We start from the raw sequence: 10,567 nt of genomic DNA on the forward strand, positions 1-10,567 counted from the left end.
ATGAGTCGTCACCTGTGATTACGTTTTTCAAAAATTGGGGATCATTTTCCACACATCTTTAATTTTCTTGGCACACTTCCACTCGCCGCAATTTCTGGTTGTCAGTGAGTCCTGTTGGGACCACGCGCATTGCGCGTACATTTTGCGCATGTTCAAGTGCTCCATCACAATGTCATGAACCACAGATTTTGATAGATTTAACATCTGGTCAATTAAACGTATACTTAGTCGACGGTCTGCGCTCAAAACTTTACGCACACGAGTCACATTGTTAGTGTTTGTCGATGTTTGTCGTAGTCGCAGGTCTCCTAGTATGAACTTCATCAGCCACCTTTTCCAAGCCCTCCGAAAAGACCTGGTGACATCGAAGCACACCACTTCTTGTTAAAACAACATCCCGGTAAGCCTGCTTGATCATATCAAAAGTCTTTGTTGCAGATTTGCCGACTTTCACACAGAATTTAGTCGCGTACCTCTGCTCTAACGAACACTGCATTTTCGATTTGTACCACTCACAGAAACACGTCGCTCGTTCGTTAGCTAGGAATGCCTTTTACCCAATCCAGTCGGTGTATGCACGTTCCGAAGTACAATCGCGGCGGAAGAAAATCAATCTTGTTACTTTCCGGTCAAACCCTGTATCTGGACGCCAAATACCACAGTAAGACCATTTGAAAGTTCTTTAAAACGGTACCCATCTCTCTAAAGTCTAACGGTATAATAAATACAAATGAAGGAAGAACGTTACTATGCAACTTGAGAGTAGATATGAAAAATAAAAATAAAATTTGCTCGTATTAAATTTAAACTTTGTTTTTTTTTTTTATTTGGATCGGAGTCAACCACTTTCAATGATTTGCTTTTGTTTGTGTTAAATATTCTTCAACAATTTTCATCGTCTCCCTTGCAACAATTTCCACACAGAAGTCCGCGTAAAGTACTCTCTTTTATTCGCCCCTTATTGCGCTGGTAACAAGCAAAGTTAGACAGATAGCAAGCGCTAAATTATAAACTCCATATTTAATCTAAACAATTTGAAACTTATTAAATTTTCTATGAATATTTTCATGTAAACGAATGTTTTTTTTTACCGCTCAAACGCGCTTTTCTAACTTATTTTTTACCGTTGTGTGCTGTAGTTATTATTTTCGTTTATTTTTTTTAATATTTATTTGTTGTTGTTGTTGGCGTTTTAAGCGCTTTAACGAAGTTGTAGCAGAGCTTGCGGAAAAAAGTGAACGAAACTAGAAAACAATTTATGCATAATAAACTGATAAATAAACACCTCCGAGGCATTCACGAAACAAATTAAATTTCCACCTGTAGCCCTGCTTGCAACACAACAACACAACAACCTAGCCACCAAGCAAGTGCAACAAGCCACGCCAGCAACAAAAATGCACAAAGTAAACACAAAACAACAACAACAATAAAAACGGTAAAAACGGAGTGAAGCAGCAGGTAAAAGCAACAGTGTCAACAACAGCGCACAACAACAACTGGCAACTGGCGGATTGAGTGCCGCAAATACTGTGGCGTAACGTGGTTGACAGCATCGAACGTCCGCCACAAAGGGGCAGCCGGAGCGATGGCGCTGGCGCTGGCAGGCCACCACCACCATGAGTGCCTGTATAAGGGCGTGTTTGTGTGCGTGTGTGTGTGTGGAGAGTGGTGCCGATCTGCAGGTGCCAGCGTTGTTGTCGTTGCAGCTTTGCCACCGCAGCTACGGCTTTGTGCGCGTCGACTGGATTTTGCCACCAAAGTTGCGAGAGAAATTAAAATGTGCAACTGCGGCAACTTTGTGTGGAAATCACGCAACCGACTGCAATGCGTTGCAACACGCGGCAAAACGGTGTAACGACGATAGCGTTGCGCTGTTGGCGTGTTGGCGCAGTGGGACGCAAGGAATATTAAAAAACTTTTGCGAAAAGTATTGCACTGTGTCGCTGCAATTCGTTGGCGAGTTGTGCCAATGTGCGCGTGTGTGCGTGAGCGTTTGAGAGAATGTGTAAGTTTGCGTTTGCTGGCACACGCTTAGTACGCGGCTGCCCGCTGCGCGTATATTAGCGTAGTTAATGTCACGGCTGACACCTGCTGCCACTTAATTGCTCGACTAGTCACATAAAAATTAAGTACAAAATTTATTTTCACATACAAAAGCGTACTTTACACTTGCCTCGCTGTATGTGCCGTTGTGCGTTCCGTTAAGCGTTGTGGCAGAAGGATTAGAGCATGTATATATGAGAAATTAATTTTCACCCGAAGCTTAACTATTTTGTGTGGGTTAAATAATTTTTATTAATTTTAATAATTTTGATGCCTTCAGCCAAATTTAATTCCGAAATTTTGGCCAAAAATCGAATTTTTTTTTTGTGAGAAATCGGCATTTTGTCAAAAAAATTATTTAACCTATTCCTTTGATTAATTTATCTCTTATTTCTCTATTTTACCGAAATATGTTTGGTTTTTTAATTTCGGAGGATTCAGTCCAAAGATATAGTGGTCACCACAAAATGTCTTTTTTGAGAGGAACTCACGGATAATAGCTGCTGTTTTTACTAATACTAAGTCTTAACATCTAAATTGTGGATCAATAGGCTTAGAAGTTTTCTCAGAAAAAAATTCTGGAAAATTCGCTTTTTTCGGCCTTTAAACTGTTTATACTCGCAAGCCCTTAATCCTTAAAAATTCAATCAATTCTCTTTCCGGCCTCTTCCTCGGACCTTAGATCGTCCGTAAATCAGTTTTGCTTTTAAAACTTATCTACCCCGATGTATAATATATTAACTTTGACTTCATCGTTTTCTTTATTATTTATTTTGAACAGGTAATTAATAATTAAATTTAATAACAAAAATATTTACAGCATTTTGAATTATTTTATTAATACAAAATTAATTTGAAAACAATTTTTCAACGAAAGTTGATATTTGTACAAAAGAGAGATTGGTAAAATATGGAAACGAAATTAATCAATATCCACATTCAACGTTTAGATGATGTTGATTAGATTACTAACATATTGGATATGCCTTTTGGTCAGCAACCAATTTGAATCGTCGTGGCATCGAATTTGCTAAATTTTCAAGTACGCTTATGCCCATAGCTGCTTATTTCTCAATTTTTTCAAAATTATTTTAAGCATGAAATTGTCTTTCAAATTCGTAAGTTTTGAAGAAAGAATGCCCCAAAAGTACTCAATTAGATTCAGGTACGGACTTATAGCTTGCCATTACAATGTTGGGATACTTTTCGACTCGAGAAATTACTTCGTATACCTTGAAACATGTACTATATAGGTGCATTATCTTGTTGAAATACCCAGTCTTTGCCATGAAACATTTCCGCAAATGATATAAGATCACTTTTAAGGAGATCCGTAAACATTTGTAAATCAATCCAGCTAGTTACAAAGCAAATCGGAGACTTCCCCAGTGAGCCAAAAGCTGCCCATACCATGAGAGAGCCAACACCATGGTTAATTTAAATTTTAAATTTCTTTTGTGTTCTGAACATGAGTCCCTTTTGTGCTAAGTCTATCAGCCTTAAGTCTATCATTAAGAGTTTTAGAGTGCCTTAAAGCTGGTATAACCTGCTGAGTTCTCTTTAATCGAAATAACCGAACATTTTATTGAATTTGAGCAAGTCATGGCAAATATTTTCTATTGAAAAAAAAAAAAAATCTAGAAAGCATTTCTCAGAATCAAATTTTTTGCTTTAAGTGCAATTTCCAGCCTTATAATTTTCTCTGTTTGCTAAGCAAATCCTTTGAGGCAGTAACTTTCCGAATGAAATTGTCGTCCCAGCAAATTATGAAAAAAAGAATCACTCTGAATAAATTTACAAATAAAGCACACTTGCAAAGCACTCTAAGGGAATTCACCTGGTCTTAGCGACACAATGGACGTCAGTTGAATAATTTGTCTGTAAAATGGCAGCTTATTGAACTGAGAAATTACAAATCAACAGCAAGGTCAAGTACGCAGTTATTTATGATTTTATATATAAATATATATATTTATTTATTTGTGCTTTCCTTGCTGCTAAATATACAGCAATTTCCAGAATTCATGGCACATTCAGTGTCTTGTTTGTATTCCCCTGACGTCTGCGGACAATTCACGCCATTTTCACATCTATTTTCGTTTGTATCATTTCATTACAATTGTGCTGCCACAATTGGGGCGCCGAGCATAAACTTTATCATATCAATACAAATAGAAAGCATAATGAAAGTGCTGACGGTTTTGACAACCGACGGCTTGTCAACGCGCGCCGACAAACGGTGACTATAATATACCACAATATACTTATTTATATATATACACGAGTATATATGTATATGGTAGATGTGAGCACAATGCTAGCGCCAATTATCGCCTGATAGCGCTGAAGCAGCGTCATCAAAATACTTGTAGCGGCAGTCAAGCCATCAAACTGTTGGCGGATAGCAATTATTTCAACTAATTTGCAATTAAGCACAATTGGGAATACATCAATTCACACTTCGCATTGCTGGTGCGCCGCTGCGGCACACTTGTCAACACACCCATTTCATTATATTCCGCAACCACCAGCATTTCTTACCTACCAGCCCCCCACACAGTCGCACTCTTCCAGTTTATCGTTGTGTTGGTCATTAAATTTTGATTAAATGAATGAATAGCTCCCCATTGCAATTTTAGCTTTATTGGTGGCATAGTATTCGTTTCTCTGTGTGTGTGTGTGTGCATTGATGACAACTTGACGTTCTTTCATTGCTACGGGTCGGATATCCCTATTTTTTATATACTCGAAACATGTTGCATGGATGGTATTATAGTATTGTGCACAGTTTGTAAAAAAATATATATGTATTTTATTTACATAAGTTTGTTAATAAGAAAGTAATCAGGCTGGCGATTACTTTTCAAAACTCCTTATGATTCCTTTTGGAAAAAATCGGAAAAATGACACATCCACAAAATGGCACTGATAAAATATAAAGGTAATAATAATAATAATAATAATAATAATAATAATAATAATAATAATAATAATAATAATAATAATAATAATAATAATAACACATTGATGAGCAACATTAGGGAGGGTTTTAAAATGTTCCAAAGTGGACGCGCCACGCCACCTAATAGGTTTAAATTACATATATTACTCAGAAACTACTCTTACCATATTCACCAAATGGAAAACCTTTATCTTTATCAGAAAAGTTTGTATAACCAACAAAGGAAGAAAATTATTCAAACCACGCCCACCTTTCATTTAACAACCTATGTTGGAAACTACTAAAAGCACAGTAACTTTTGACGAGAAACGTTCGGTTCTTTCAATTTATTCGTAGATATTGTGTAGCTGCATCGCTTCTGAAGAGGTTTAAAAAATGTAAAAAGAGCGTGACCTCCCTCACTTTAGAAAAATCGTATATCTGTGTGAGAGTTCCATTAATTTTAATTAAATTTGGTATATGACTTGATCTTGGTATATGTTACAGTATTAATTGTACTACAACCACGCTTCATTACTATATGAGCTCATCATAAATTCCGTCAGTTCAAATAATCTTACATTCGTTAAATCCAGCAAGAATGATATTGTTTATAGAGTATGAGAACTTTCGCGCTTGTGTCCAACTTTATATAGAAAAGTGAGAGTTCGACATCGGAAATGGAAGAAACTCGTCCACGGCTTCTCCTAGGACTCATATACCGAAAACCCGTACGTTCGACCGGTATTACATCGTATAACGATTGCACTTATTAACATGTTCCGGTTAATCTCAACGTTAATTTTCAACTAGATATCGAAGGTATTAAGCGATAATGCCTGGAAAAATATTGGCTGATACAGAAAATGAGCCCAATCGGTTTACAAATTCGACTAAAAACAATCAATTGCTTCAGCGAACACTATTTACATAATACTACAACAATATGTTATACAATGTCTAAGGGAGTCTAGGATGTATTTGAGAAGAAAATCGATTTTTCATATTTAGTTAGATAATTTAGATACTCAGATATCTATCCAAAAAGATTTTTGAAAATTCAAATAATATCTGAATTTATAGCCATTTTAGTGTCCAAGCAACTGGACCGGTAAACGCGTTGGTGACATGATACCTCAAGTTGGATTTCTTTGAATTTTGACAAAAAAAAACAATTAAAATTTCTACACAACGTCTACCTCAGATGTTTGAAAACTAAAATTTTGAGTATTAAAAAAAATGAAAATATCAAAAAAAGAAAACAGTTAAAATTAATTTTTATTAAATTAAAGTAATTTTTTTCAAGTCGACGCCATTTTGTAAATTTGTTTTTGTTAAAGGTTAATCCGATAGCGACATTTACTGTTGTAGAAGTTTACCAATTTCTTTGACATAGATCGCTACAAGGCTTGGAAGCGTGTCAACCAGAAAACAACAACTTTTTTGGAGCTCCTATTCCGCCGACCTGTAATCAGAAGATTTTTTGATTTTCTTTTATTTTTTTTTAATTTTTTTATATACTTTAAATGTCAATTAAAGTTTTATAAAAAAATTGGTATTAAAAATGTTTTTACATTTTTTTTAGCTTAGTGTGAAAAATGCTTGGGCGGCTATTTAATTCTAATATTTGTTTGCAGGTCTGTTCTTACGCCTCAGGTTCCTCATTGTCTAGTAACTTGACAAGAATATTTAAACTCGGTACCGTGCCGCACTTGCGCTACCTTACGTGCGTTTTTATTATTGTTGCTGCCGGTGGCAGCACTTAAGATTGCGTGTATTTACAGAATATACGCAGACACACACATACACTTATAAGCGCATAAATATAAATATACAAAAGCAGTTTTCCTCCCGCTGCTGGCAACCATTTTGCTATTTCAATTTATTTGCTTTAATGCAATCTTTTATTGCTGGCGTTATTAAAAATTTTACTGCCCAATAAAGTGTCAATTGTTGGGCGATAATAACTATTTTTATTATTTAATTGATTAACGATTTGCAACATAAAATGTGGCATGGTGAATTGCTTGGCTAGCAGTCATGGGACGGTGAGGGTGGTGTTGGCGCAGTTTGCTGGTGTTGGTCAAAGTGCATTGAATGGCCATTTGAGGGCGAGATAAATTTCCGAGATGTGCTCGTAAATTGCCAACGGCATCAAGATGGCGGCAATTATGTGCCGTACCACGCTCCACACCAACACCAACACCAACACCAACGCCAACAACAATGGCAGTAATAGCGTAATATTGCTTTGGCGCGGTAGCCGGACATTAACCTTAGAAGTACAATCGCCAAATTGCCATCATCAAAGTGGCAGCAACAGCGAGTCTGGCAACGGCACAGCACAAACGGAAACATCAACAATACGGTATTACGTTAATCACTTGCCTGTCGATGCGCTTACCTTTCTTGCTCTCTCGCATTCTCACTTGCTTCGTTATCATTATCGCTCGTAATTGTCTCTCACAAACGCGCACACCCGCCCGCCAGCCATTGGCCTCTGGTTGCAAGTTCTAACCAGCTTGCGAGGCGGCAGCTGGCGTTCAGTATCTTGTTATCTCGGTTGCCTTGTGGCTATTTGCCAGCAAAAGTTTAGTTGGAAATTAAAATTTATAGCCGCCTTATTTAATTCATTTGCGCGTTTGCAATTGCCAAAACAGCCGGTTGCATTGTGTCGTTGGAGATTGATTTTTGCCACTTGCTTTTTAAGACGAATCACTTCATTTGGCAGCAGTTTGCGCTCACGACTCGCAGCGCCACTCGCTGGACAGTTGGCAGCCACTAAATTGCAAATTAACACTATTTATTACTTTTTATGGAGGAGCGCATTTCATTGCCAAGTAATTGTAAGTGGCGCTATGGGAAATCAATTTAGTGATTTTGTTTTTGAATTTGCTTTGAACAGAGCTTCGCACGAATTATAAGTGGCAACAGCAATGAGATATGAGTTAAGGAAAGGCAATCAGGAAAGTTAAATGCAATATGTATATTTGAAACGGTATTTTATTTTACCAGATTTTTTGTAGTTTCTCACGCCGTCTTAATAGCATTTATATTATATATTGTCACCCGTATACCTACTTTATCCATAGCGAAGTTGATAAAGAGTTTGAAGCTGTTCTTCTTTTCAAATTTCAAATAGAGCAACTAAGGAAGAGTTATGTTCGGGTATAATCGAGTAATTTATACTCTTGCAACATGCACGGATTACAGCCAGGGTAGTACCTTCAGATTCTAAAGGCTTGTTAGTTACATGGGATCTAATGCAAGTTTCCACCCGATTTTATTCATTCCGTTAAAAGAAAAGCACGCTCTCTTCATTTTATTAAGAGAACTCACATATTTGCGGATATATGCGGCATAAAGTCACGCGGAAGTTCGAAAATCTTTGAATTAGGCATATGGGGGCTAACGGAAGTGTTAACCCAATTCAAGCCATTTGTAACACACACACATACTACTATCAGGAAAGGATTCTCTCTGAATATCAATTACATATTTCAGACATTGACCGATATTTTCGCCAAAAAGTCAACGATAGGCTCTGGAGTCCACATTTCCGGTATTTGGGGGCTTGAACAGTGCTAGTCCGATTGTCATAAGACAGCACAGCTCAAAGGCACTATTTGTGGAAAGTTTGTCCTGACATAATAGTCGATTCTTGATTTGGAAACTCGAAAATGAAAGTTTCAAATGGAATTTAAAATTTTGTTATATGGAAAGTAGGCGTAGATGTAGTCTGATTTCGCGCACGTTCATAAGAATCAGAGGAATGTCACGTTGATTTAGTTAAAATCTGGTTCGTTCCGATTTCGTAGACCCGACTTTCGTGAAAACGGGTTCAACTTTTCCAAAAAAAAAAAAAACAAACAACCGTTTACTTGAGAGTGTTTCGTGCTTCCATTGGGTCGAATGTTAGTTACTTTCGGGCTCATACATATAAAGCCATGATTTATCCTTGTCAGGGTATCATAGATGTGTTTCGAAGCAGCGCCATCGTATTTTTCAACATTCCTCTCGACCAATCGACACGAGCAGGTTTTGAGTGATTGACAAATTTTTGAAAATAATGTTCATTCGATATTGAATATGTGAGGGTCTCACTAATTTACATAGCGATCTTTATCGCACTCGCACAGCCTCAATAGTTTCCGGAACCACAATTGCTTTTTGACAATTTTCACGACTGTGTTTTGGACTGATCAACGAAATCGATTGAGTTCACAATATCATCAATCACCATATCATATCCTCATCATCATCACCATAAACTGAATTAAGTGCATCCAAGCATTGAGTTAATCAGCAGCCAAAGCTGTAAAAAATAATCGCGCGAAAATGTTCCCGATTTTTGGCAAAGATGAAAATTTTAAGTTACTGTAAACAACACATATATTGCTCATAGGTCAAAACGTTCTGCTTATGTACTACTCGTATAACATCAAAAATTACAAATTTAATGATGAAGTTGTGAGTTGCCAGATTTCAGCTGTAGGGTTACCAAATATCGAAATATAACAGTCAACCTACGTACTTCTATTATCAGACTAAACCCAAAATACTAAGCTATACCTTGTACCTTGTGATCATAGTAGAGGTACCTTTTCAATAGCCTTTTTTTTTGAACAGTTCACCCGAGAGTCGTGCCAAGCTGTCATGTTACTCAGTATTTTTTGGTATTTCGTTATGGAAAGACTTATGCCTGAGCAACATTTACAAATCGTTCAGTTTTTATAAGAAAATTCACATTCTGTAAATAATGTGTTTCGCGCGCTTCGTTTATTCTATGGTATAATATTCGACCCAATAAACCATGTCCTGCACGCAGTGAAGAAAATATACCAGCCGTGGCTGGGAGTATAAAATACATATTTTGCAAGAACTGAAGCCGTTCGACCTTCGCTCAATGGGCGCTGGAAAAGTTTCAGGAAGATCCGACATTTTTGAGCCATATTTTGGTGAGCGATGAGGTATATTTCTGGCTCAATGGGTATGTAAACAGCAAAATTGCCGCATTTGGGACGAAGAGCGACTAGAAGAGAATCAAGAGATGCCATTTCAGATAGAAAAAAAACAACAGTTTGGCCGCTGGAAACATCGGTGCACATTTCTTTAAAAATGATGTCGGTGAGAACACAACTGTCAATGGCGACCGTTAGCGCGCCATGATTACCGACTATTTGATGCCTGAAATTGAAGGTCGTGATCTCGGCAACTCTTAGTTTCACCAAGATGGCGCCACTTCCCACACCTCGCATCAGTCAATGGATTTAGTAAGAGAACACTTCGGTGAGCAAATAATTTCTCGTTTTGGGCTGGGCAATTAGCCACCAAGATCGTATGATACCTCACCGTATCACAATGACGTAACTGGCAATAATCGGGTCCGATATTGTTGAACCTGATAATTGACCATTTCGTATTTTAAACCATTAATCGACGGGTATAGTCAGCTAGTTTCAGTTAGCGTTTTCTATTTGTTGTTTTCAATTTCGTTTTTCAATGGTATAATCCTCTCTCAGTATGTCTCGCTTAGCTCCTAGCACAGGCTTCTTAATTAGCCCAACTTTCTCACTTGTC

This window comes from Bactrocera dorsalis, chromosome 2, assembly GCF_023373825.1.
Source record: "Bactrocera dorsalis isolate Fly_Bdor chromosome 2, ASM2337382v1, whole genome shotgun sequence".
Taxonomy (NCBI): domain Eukaryota; kingdom Metazoa; phylum Arthropoda; class Insecta; order Diptera; family Tephritidae; genus Bactrocera; species Bactrocera dorsalis.